The sequence below is a fragment of the Sorghum bicolor genome, chromosome 6, assembly GCF_000003195.3.
Source record: "Sorghum bicolor cultivar BTx623 chromosome 6, Sorghum_bicolor_NCBIv3, whole genome shotgun sequence".
Lineage (NCBI taxonomy): Eukaryota > Viridiplantae > Streptophyta > Magnoliopsida > Poales > Poaceae > Sorghum > Sorghum bicolor.
Window position 1 is genome coordinate 4448260 of NC_012875.2, and position 12201 is coordinate 4460460.

Here is a 12201-nt window from a genome sequence, read left to right on the forward strand (position 1 = left end):
TCGGTGAGTGTTTCCTACTGAGAAACACTGCCGCGACTTCTCCAAAATTCCCACCGTGTGCAATAGAAAATATGCACTTAATTCCCACCGGTTTGGCGACCCTCTCTGCGCATGAGTCCGGTGAGCACCGGACGCTCAGGGTGCGTCCGGTGGCTTGCTTCCGGTGACCCTGCAAGTTTGCGGAGCTCTCTGCGCACGAGTCCAGTGAGCACCGGACGCGTCCGGTGTGACGCAGTAGAGCGTCCGGTGGTGCTGTGCAGGCGCACGAGCGCAGTAGCCATTGGCGGCAACGGTCGAGTTCAAATGGCTAGTAACACGTGGCCGACGCCTGAGCACCGGACGCTAGGAGTTGAGCGTCCGCTGGCTCCCTGTGAGCGTCCGGTGCCCATGTGTTTTGCCCAGTGAAGGGGCAACGGCTTGTTTAGCCCTTGGGGCTATAAATAGAAGTGGTGGCCAGCCTTGGCTGGGGCTGAGCACCCTTAGGACTTAGTGTCCATGCTTGGGGAGTGCTAGGAAAGCCTCTAACTCACTTGTGCTTGCAAGAGTGCGAATCAATAGCGAGTGAGTGATTCTAGTGCGTTGCATTGAGAGATTGCATCGAGTGGCACTAGGTGTTCGTGTTGCAAGCCGGTGGTGCTTGTTACTCTTGGAGGTTGCCACCTCCTAGACGGCTTGGTGGCTTGTGACTCCATCGAAGCACGCAAGGAGATTGTGCGGTGCTCCGGAGAAGAGATTCTAAGGGGTACGGTGCTCACCCCGCGGAGATCGCGAAGAGCAACTCTAGTGGATTGCTTGTGGCTTGGAGGATCCCCATCTTGAGAGTGGATGTGCGGCACACGCTGAGGGTTTGGCTTTGGAATGCCAATTAGCTCGTGATCCATCAAGTGGGTGTATCGCCACAACAAGGACGTAGCTTGGTGGCAACCAAGTGAACCTCGGTAAAAATCACCGTGTCAACATTGTCTACTCTTCTCGGTGGTTTGCATTCGCTATACACGAGCTTGTATTTACTTTCTTTATATACTTGTGCTTGTGTAGTTGCTTTTGTAATTAGTTAAGCTTGTGTACTTTGCTAGTTACCTTCTTGCTTGTGTAGCTAGAAGTAGTTCCCTTGGGTGGCTAATTCGGTTTGTGTAACCTTGTTAGTAACATTGCTTAGTTTGTATAGCTAAGTAAGTTGCGCTCTCTAATTTCGCATTAGTTGCCTTGTTATTGAGCTTGCTAGTGAGCTTAGGCTTCGTGCGCTTTGCCTCGCTAGTTTGTGTAGGAGCTCCCCCGGTTTGCAAAGTACTAGTTGCATAGGTTTGTGTGACCTTGCTTCTTGAATTGGTTAGGTGAGCTCTTGCTAAGGTAGCACCTTGTTTTCTTGTTTAGGTTCTTTTACAAGGTGCTAGAGAACTTAGATAGAGGGGTGTAGTCTTGGCTAGGCTGATAGATTAAATTCCGCATTTATTTCGGTTATTAGCCAGTGCGATAATTTTTAGAAAGGACTATTCACCCCCCTCTAGTCCGGCATCTCGACCCTTCAATTGGTATCAAAGCTAGGTCTCTCTTTTGTGGTCTTCACCGACCCGAGAGGATGGCGGCTTATGGGCTAGATGTTGAGTGTCCACACTCTTTTGATGGCACACACTTTGCACGGTGGAGAAATTGGATGCAATGCAATTTTATGTTTATTTCTCCTCAAATGTGGTGGATGGTAGATGTAGGCTTTTCTCATGTGTTGGATGAAGATTTTCTAACTCAAGCACAAGAGAAATGCCTAGATCTAGACATCCAAGCTACTAACATCATGTATAGATCTTTGGATGATTGCATATTCGGAGAGATCATTGACATGAAGACTGCCCATGAGATTTGGGTATTTCTCAGTGAGAAATATAGGGCAATCTCCAATGATGATGATGATATGCCAAAGGTAGTGGCACATGAGGATGTTGAGCATGACCACAACACCGTGGTTGTGGAGGATTGCTCCACCTCATGGTCAAGTGATGATGATGATCGGTCAACCACAAGCTCACTTGACAAGATTGATGATGATGCCACAAGTAATACAAATGATGATACAACTCAATGCACACTTGATGGTGAAGGTGATGGTTCATGCTCGAGCCATGATTATGATGCTACTACAAGCCCATCCACTACACCACATAGCTTCATGTCACAAGGTGACACCAAGGTATATGATGCTAATGTGGTTAATCATGTTGTCTCATATGATGAGCTTGTTAGTAGACTTGCTAGCATGACCATGTCTTTAGAAAAAGAAAAAGCTAAAACATTGAAATTGGAAAATGAAAACTCATTTCTAAAGACCACATGTGAACAACAAAAGCATCTACTTTATGTTACTACTTGTTCACATGAGGAGCTAAAATTGACTCATGAGGAACTTTATGTTGCTCATGATAACTTAGTAAAAGATTATGCTTTTCTCACTAAGAGGCTTTCTAATGAAGAAATTAAAACTAGTGAGAGCTCATCACTTGGGTCAAATGATCAATCACATATTGTTACTAACCCTTGTGATGTAGGCAAGAAGCATGTATCCACCTCTTGTGATGATTTATTATCTATGCCATGTTCTTCACATATAGAAGCTTGTTCTATTTCTATGCCTTGTGAGACTAACCTTTTGAAGGAGAACAATGAGCTTAATGAACAAGTGAAGAATTTGAGCAACAAGTTGGAGAGGTGCTACTACTCAAAAGTCACCTTTGAGCATATATTGAAGACTCAAAGAAACTATGGTGACAAGTGTGGCCTTGGCTTCAAGAAGAAGATGACAAAAGGCAAAAGAAAGCAAGAGAGAGAAAAGGTCTCTCATTTTATGTGCTATCGGTGCCATGAAGTGGGTCATCTTGCAAATGGTTGCCCAAACAAAGAGAAGCTCAAGAAGAAGAAAGAAGAAGAGAGGCTAAAGCATGTCAAGTGCTTCAAGTGCCGCACTTGGGGTCATCTCACCTCAATGTGCCCAACCAAGCAATTGGTGAAGCAACAAGAAAAGCCTCAACCTAAGCCACAAGTTGAGCAAGAAAAGAAGCCCCAAGCTCAAGTCAAGTTCAACCATCACGGTGACTTGATGAAGAAGAAGAAGAAGAAAATAAGAAGGGGTGGAAGAGCAAGGCATCCAATGCAAATCCAAGATGCCAAGATGATGAGCAAGAATGAAGACAAGAAGAAAGGTTATGCTCACATCAAGTGCTTTGAGTGCAAGGATGATGGACACTTTGCCTCGAGGTGTCCTACCAAGCTTGAGAAGAAGGCTCAAGCAACTCTCAAGAGGCAAGGCAATGAGAAGCAACACATGAGCAAGGAAGAAAAGGCTCAATCTAAAAGAAATTGCTACTTATGCTGGGAAAGGGGACACATGGCTTATTCATGTCCCCTAGGTAATAATTCTAAGCCCATTTCAATAGATGATGATACTATGCTTAGAAAGGATGGCAATGGTACCTCATTGGTTGCAATTGAAAACATCCCGCTACTCATACTAAGGTTATGCCTAAGTATGTTGCACCTAACTTGAGAGGACCCAAACTAGTTTGGGTACCATCAAAAAGTGGATGAATGCATGTAGGTACCATCGGCATTGGAGGCTTGATTCAATTGATCCTATAATTATTCATCATATGATTGAGTCAAGTATTGAAGCTTAGTGCTTATCTCATCCCAATGTCAAGTCAAATAAGTGAAGGCAAAGTGCTACAACATACAAGTGTAATATTCAAGTTGTGGTGATTTATTGGATTATTTGATGGCTTGCAAATACATGAGTTGAAGCTTGAAAATTGGATGATCATGAGCTAAACAAGGTATATCTTTGTTGATCACATTCATTTGGGTGCATATGAGTTGATTGAATTGGATAAATGTGCAATGTTGCTTGCTATAAGATGATTGAATGGATTAAATGGTTAGTAATCAAGTTTGGATTGATTTGGGATGGATAAGTTCATGAGATGACTTTTAGTAAGTGGATTGAATGGATTTATGTCTTGTGAAAGTATTCGATCAAGTTGATTTCAAGGTTGATTCAATTTGAAGAAGTATAGATCAATTGCTTGAAATATGTCCAATATTGAAAATCTGAGCTAGCTGAGATCAAGTCTGAGTTTGAGTGATCCAATCTATTTGGAATGGTTTGAAATTTGGTATGCATGCTGTACACTTATCATAGAAGATGCTGTAGAAATTTCATGAAAATTGAATGAGGGATACTTCGGTTTTGGAGTGGATCTTATCAGCTATAGTGCAGCAGATTTCAGCATGTAGCAATGGTGGAAGAATTGAAATCTGGTAGCAATCTAGTACTCAAATGAAGCTCAAATTTTTACAGCTGCTAGATGACTTAGTGAGTCACATCTCCACCAATTTTCATGGTATTTAGATCTGTACATTGTGAGATATGGATATTTCTTTAAAGGGTACAGAATCTGTCAAAAAAGTGACAAATATTGGATTGATCTAGAGTCACTTAAATTGAATGGTCCTCAAGTTGGAAACATGATTACAAGTATTTGAGGTGCCTAAGTTTGGTTTTGAATTGATCTAGAAGCATGACAAGTAATGAGTACAAGGTCATTTGTTTTTAGAATGTACTTGGTGTACACATTTAGTACTCAAATTGACGATCAAGATCAAACTCAAGAAGAAGATGAAGTTTAAGTTCTAGTGACTATTGGAGATCATTTAGTAGAAAGAAAAGGACTTAAACATGTAGAAAGAAAAGGACTTAAAGAAGGATTCATGGTTACTCATCATATTAAGTCCATCACTTGAATCAATCAATCAAAGTAATTCAAGTAAGTATCAAGAGTGGTTCTTTGGAGAGAGGTCACTTCTCCCTATGTGAGGGGCGTGCCGCCCGAGGAGTGGGTAAACCAAGTGTGGTGCTTGGAAGGCTAACATGGAAGTGGTGATCTAAAGTACATTTGAGATGCTTAGTTGAAGCAATCAAAAGGATTGATCAAGAAAGCAAGCAACAACCCAAAAGAGAGCTAGTCATGCTATTTTAAGTGATATTCTTAGTAGTTCTCTCATGCAAGCAATTATCAAGAAAAGATGAAGCAAGTCAACTACAACAAGATAGTGCACTTGATCAATAAGTGGTTCTCCATTCATATGGGTGAAGATTTGATCTATCAATTGGCATTTATAATTGGTCTTCACCAAGCTTATAAATTGGACTTCACATTGCTATTGGAGAAATGAATTGGAATCTATGTGACTATCCTCTACTCCAAGATAGCTAAGGTATCATTGTAATGTGCATGATCATTTCGTCCTTTACTAGCATGCAGTTAGTGCATATAGTACATGCTTCATAGGATCATGCATGACAAATGAAAAGTTTTAAATTCATAGCCTACCACTATAGCTTGAATGATTAGTTGATCTAGTGGTATGTATATGAGTTTGTTCATGAGCTAGTGAACCCAAGTACTTGATCTATTTTGGATTGTTAACAAATGACAAGTACAACATTGGCAAGATAACCCTCAATGTGAGGTGTGAAAAAGCTTGTCATTGGTTCAAACCGGACTTGGAAGCTTTAGCAAATCAACATAGTTCAAGTCGACAATTAGAAGCTTATGATGATTAGAGTACAAGAACAAGACAACAATGCAAATGGATATCTAGACTTAAATGTTTCTTCAATTGGTATCCAACAATTGGTACTCATGATAGCAAATGTTCAAGATTGCAAACAAGTGGTTCCATACTAGAAGATCCTTAATTGGTAGAAGAATCCCATATGGTATTGGACAAGATATTTCAAATGATATCACATTTATACATATGGTATCTATCATACAAGAAGGTGGTTCCACAAGTGATCCTCAACTTTAAGAGATCATCAAGCAAAGAGAAGTTCCTTCACCAACAAGATTGACAAGTGAATGACCCATGCTATGACATAGGGGGAGTGCCCCACCAAATGGTATCAAGGTCAAAGATCCTATGTGGTATCTCAAGAGCAATTCAAGTAATGTCATTCCAACACATATGGTGATGTCCATCAAAAATGCAAGATTCAAGCCTCAACCATCTATCCCAATGCAATCCTTTGTCACAATGAGATTCACTCTTTCTCAATTGGTATCAAGATTTAATTGGTATCACATACCTTTTATGGAAATTGATGACAAAGGGGGAGAAGTTGGAACAAAGATATAATCATGGGATAAGTTGGAAAACAAAAGATATATTTGAAGGGGGAGAGATCAAAGATGGACATGAACAAGAAGGGAGCAACATTAAAAGAAAAGATGATGGATCAAAATTCTTGGACAAAAGAGAAGCACACAAGTAGGGGGAGCAAGCTCATGAACATTGATTGTTTGCATTTGATATGTGCATACTCATGTGCTTGCTTGCATTGCATAAGTTTTTAAATTCAATATGCATGCTTGTGTGGTGTATGATAGTTATAGAACTTCATTGATGATATGATAACTAGCATACATAGGTTGGTAGCTAGACTTTGTTCTTCAAGTAAAGACTAGACCCTTGCTTTTAATGTTGATCTCACGGGGTTTCTAGTGTTTTTTGTTGTCTAGCTACACATGGTGCTAAGGATGGTGTACATTGAATGCTTCAAATGATATCGAATTTGGTATCGAACTACAAAGGTTTATTCTATACACCTTAGCACTTAGTCGGATTTTATGGTGCTTATCCAAATCTTGACATAGAGCTTAAATGTTGGATAAGTAGCATAAAATCCAAAACAAGTTAGCAATTTAAACTTGTGTGAAGTGCTAGCTTGAAAAAGCTTAATTTCCATATCTTTGTAGAGTTGTCATCAATTACCAAAAAGGGGGAGATTGAAAGGTCCTTGTTTGGTTTTGGTAATTGAGTGACAACTTAGGTGGACTAATAGTGTTTATGTGAGATACACAGGAGATTAGTCCACAGGTGATGATGTGATGATGGAGGAGCTCATTGCATATGAGACATGACATGGAGTCATGTGACCAAGGTGGAGAAGATCAAGATGAGGCTTGGCTTGATGGACCGGTTGCAAGAGTGAAGGGCAAGTCGGAGGCTTTGAAGCGAGGGACCGCGTGTGACGGTGAAGCTTGAGCAAGACTTGGCGCCGATGGACCGAAGCAACGGTGAAGAGCAAGTGAGGTCAAGATCGATGAACCAATACGGTCACGTGATGATATGAAGTGGATCATATCATTTGGTGATTGGTAGGTGCATGTGTTGCATCAACATTGGAGGAGATAGAATGGAAAGCGCAAGGCAAAGGTATAACCTAGGGCATTTCCATTTCACCGGTCATAGGTGTGTAGAGAAGTTTATGACCGGATTTAGGATAGATGGCCGTACTATCAAGAGGGGCAAACTTGTTTGCATATCGGTCATCTAGTGCCACTTGAGTGATCTAACTTTGCATACGTGTTAGGATCGAGTGGCGTGGCAAGTTGAGAGGCTAACTCCCTTGGAAAAATGTTTGTGAAAATGCTAACACACATGCACATGGTGGTGTACATTTGGTGGTGTTGGCACTTTTGCACAAAGGAGGTGGTGTTGGCGCTTTTGAGAAAATTAAGTGCCTATTTTCTATTGCGCCGATGGGAAATTTGGAGAAGTTGCGGGAGTATTTCTCGCTGAGAAACACTCACCGGACGCTGGTGTTGGCAGCACCGGACGCTGGTCCAGAGCGTCCGTGTGTTGCTTTGGCTCAGGTGTGCAGAGCGCACCGGACGCTGGCACCGGACGCTGGGCGGTTACTGTTCGTGCGTCCGGTGGTGTGTGACGTCAGCGAGCGCGCGCGAGGAGTTTCTGACCGGTGAGCACCGGACGCTCAGGGTGCGTCCGGTGGCTTGCGTCCGATGACCCTGCAAGTTTGCGGAGCTCTCTGCGCACGAGTCCGGTGAGCACCGGACGCGTCCGGTGTGACGCAGTAGAGCGTCCGGTGGTGCTGTGCAGGCGCACGAGCGCAGTAGCCGTTGGCGGCAACGGTCGAGTTCAAATGGCTAGTAACACGTGGCCGACGCCTGAGCACCGGACGCTAGGAGTTGAGCGTCCGGTGGCTCCGTGTGAGCGTCTGGTGCCCACGTGTTTTGCCCAGTGAAGGGGCAACGACTAGTTTAGCCCTTGGGGCTATAAATTAGTGGTGGCCAACCTTGGCTGGGGCTGAGCACCCTTGGGACTTAGTGTCCATGCTTGGGGAGTGCTAGGAAAGCCTCTAACTCACTTGTGCTTGCAAGAGTGCGAATCAATAGCGAGTGAGTGATTCTAGTGCGTTGCATTGAGAGATTGCATCGAGTGGCACTAGGTGTTCGTGTTGCAAGCCGGTGGTGCTTGTTACTCTTGGAGGTTGCCACCTCCTAGACGGCTTGGTGGCTTGTGACTCCGTCGAAGCACGCAAGGAGATTGTGCGGTGCTCCGGAGAAGAGATTGTGAGGGGTACGGTGCTCCCCTCGCGGGGATCGCGAAGAGCAACTCTAGTGGATTGCTTGTGGTTTGGAGGATCCCCATCTTGAGAGTGGATGTGCGGCACCCGCTGAGGGTTTGGCTTTGGAATGCCAATTAGCTCGTGATCCATCAAGTGGGTGTATCGCCACAACGAGGACGTAGCTTGGTGGCAACCAAGTGAACCTCGGTAAAAATCACCGTGTCAACATTGTCTACTCTTCTCGGTGGTTTGCATTCGCTATACACGAGCTTGTATTTACTTTCTTTATATACTTGTGCTTGTGTAGTTGCTTTTGTAATTAGTTAAGCTTGTGTAGCTTGCTAGTTACCTTCTTGCTTGTGTAGCTAGAAGTAGTTCCCTTGGGTGGCTAATTCGGTTTGTGTAACCTTGTTAGTCACATTGCTTAGTTTGTATAGCTAAGTAAGTTGCGCTCTCTAATTTGGCATTAGTTGCCTTGTTATTGAGCTTGCTAGTGAGCTTAGGCTTTGTGCGCTTTGCCTCGCTAGTTTGTGCAGGAGCTCCCCCGGTTTGCAAAGTACTAGTTGCATAGGTTTGTGTGACCTTGCTTCTAGAATTGGTTAGGTGAGCTCTTGCTAAGGTAGCACCTTGTTTTCTTGTTTAGGTTCTTTTACAAGGTGCTAGAGAACTTAGATAGACGGGTGTAGTCTTGGCTAGGCCGATAGATTTAATTCCACATTTATTTCGGTTAGCCGGTGCGATAATTTTTAGAAAGGACTATTCACCTCCCCTCTAGTCCGCCATCTCGACCCTTCAACTTTTCATGAAGCTCGACATCCAGAAAGCTTTCGACACGGTCAGCAGGAGCTACTTGCTTGAGGTGCTGCAAGCTCTCAGGTCTGGACTGCACTTGTGCGAGTTGGTCTCCATCTTATTTCGCACAGCAGCCTCCAGGGCCTTGCTAAATGGCGTGCCAGGAGGAAAATCCCAACATGCCAGAGGGGTGCGCCAGGGTGATCTGCTATTACTTATGCTCTTCATCTTAGCCATGGACCCATTGCAGCGATTGTTGGACCTTGCCACCAGCTACAATGTCCTCACGCAGCTGCCTCTTGTTGTGGCAAAGTGGAGATTGTCCACGTATGATGATGATGCTGCAATCTTCGTAAACCCAAAAAAAGAGGACATTGACGCCATCAAGATCATTCTTGAGACATTCAGGAAGGTGTCTGGGCTGTGCATAAACATGGATAAAAGCTCCATCCACATGATTAGATGCAAAGATAACAAAAGTTTGGTGACACATTTGAAATTGTGACCACTCGTTACATGAATTTAATCACGTGACGCCTGTAAACTACAAGGGGCGTGTTTATTGCCAAGTGGCTGCGAGGTTGTGACAACATATTTGTACTAACCAATGTGCTGTTTACAGGTATCTGGGAGAGTGGTTAATAACTCGCTGTGGCTTATTGTTCAAGAATCACTTTGACGTCCATCGTTTCAAGCTCTGTGTTTTGATTTTGTTTATGTATGGTCTGTTCTTCCGCATCATTGCATTTCTGGCCATGGCCATGATTTTACTGAATAAGAAATGAGTGACATCAAGATGTACACCTTTCTCATGAACATATTATTCATTTAACTCAAGTTAGGTTTTGTTCTTTACTACTGAAAGTTCAAAGTACAAAGTGCAAAAACTTGGCTTTACAAGGAAAGGAAGATGCTTGTGATATCTCAACTTCAATAACTATATAAGAGTTGATTATTATGCACAATGCCATGTATAAGTTACCATGCTAGACATACGAAGTGTTGATCATGTACAAGAAGGAAAGATGGGGAAATTTCCTTGATTTGATAGTGACGAAAGGATTAAAAGGAAAGTAGATCTGTTAATTTCAAAGACATATGTTATGGACTGGGCTGCCAAGTGGGCTGCTATGTGGGCTGGGTTGAATCCATGAATGTGGAATCGAAATAAAACAATTCAAATTCAAATCCATGTACGAATGTCTATTTGATTTTTTAAAACCTCAGGCTTGCTTGAAGCACTTTTGATTTGGACAGATTCAGCCGAATCGTTGAGGCACCTAAACTTTGACAAATTCTGGCAGAGGATCAGCCCAAACGTGATACAGATCCAGGTCTCAACTATGTGATATATATGCATGAGACATCTACGTACAGAATTTTCCTGCACTATCCATCGACAAGGAATCTAGATCTTGGAGTAGAATTGTAGAGTCGGATTCTAGTTGGATGCTAGAGATGCCCAACACCAATGCTTAAAAAAGTCCTTTCAGGCTGGCCATAGCTTCAGCTATCACTTTATCATGAACTCCCGACAAATTTCATTAGGGCTTTACGCTATGCATGCTTTACTGATTCCACTTCTTTCAAATTAGTTTTCACTTTTCTCTCTCTAGATATATGTGCCCTCTGATATATTGACAACAAGGAAACTGCAGCAAGATTAAATGGTGCCATATGGAAAGTTCATCATTTTTTTGCGAGACCCAGTTACAGACGCAGACACTTACAGACACGAGCACTTCCGAAGAACTGAGTTGAATTGACAAATCTCAAGATTGATAAAGAACCGAGTTGGATTAGCAAATCTCGAGATTGATGAAATCACCACAGGCGCCTTGCTGTCGAGCATAGTGTCGTCGTTAAATCCTGAAATAAATCCATCAAAATACGAGTACCCATGTTAAGTCGGAGACTTGAACCCGGGTAGGCAGAGGAACCCAACCAGCTGATCTATGATTAGTTCGCGGAAATTTCGTCATTTATCTATAGCTTAAAATACATATCCAATATTAAGTTTAAAATTAACAACATGCAGTCATACACAATAAAGGCGATGAGATTTTTGTCAATCTGCTGTACTAGCACTCTCCTATAATCTCAGATCCAGTTTTCTCAATCCGCTATAGGATATTTTGAAGGAAATGTGTTATCCGGTAGAGATGCTCTTACGTGGGGCAGTAGTTTTTTTTAGGTGCGACGATTTTTGTGTCATTTATTTTGTTTGTGTCATAAACTCATTGAGATCGTACTGCTTCTTTTTCTATCAGAACTGCAAAGGTGAAACAAAATGTGTCTTATTCTTGATATATGTAATGCAAATGTTGAAATGCCAACATGCATGGCTGTGCCTCGCCTTCTCTGACATGAGAAAAAAATCAATGTGGACACACAATGCTCGATATACAATAAGATAATTTCATTTGTTGTTTTGAAATTATAGAGCTGCCCGAATCTCATGTCTCTATAATGATGTTTATATCTACTAGTACATCCTCTATCGGGCTAGACTATCCACTCACATCATTGTCTCCTATTCTTGAAGTGGTTTACAGAGGCTAACGACGTTCATCTTTCTTCAGGTGGAATATTTCTTTAGAAAAGGTAATTCTTTGAACCTACACATACTACAGTGTAGCGATAGCTAGCTAGGTTTGTGTGTGAAAACCATGATGTGTTGTTGGTACTAGTAAAAGCTCAAGAACTGCAGCTTTAACATCTACAAACTTAGAGGGAATCATGGTGATATATATGCTACTGAGTACTGACTACCATCCAAGTAACAAATAATAAAGCCAGCTAAATGTGCTGGATGCAAGATATTTGTACCTGATTGCCCATGAACAGTGGGATTAGATTGTCTCAACGGCTAGATATATTGCCTTTTTCTTTCTAGCTGCAGGTGGTATGCCTGGAACCACCTGAAGCAAGTTATAAAATTGTAGGATTCCAGCAAGTTGGATTCATTTTTCTAATTCATGATGATCAGA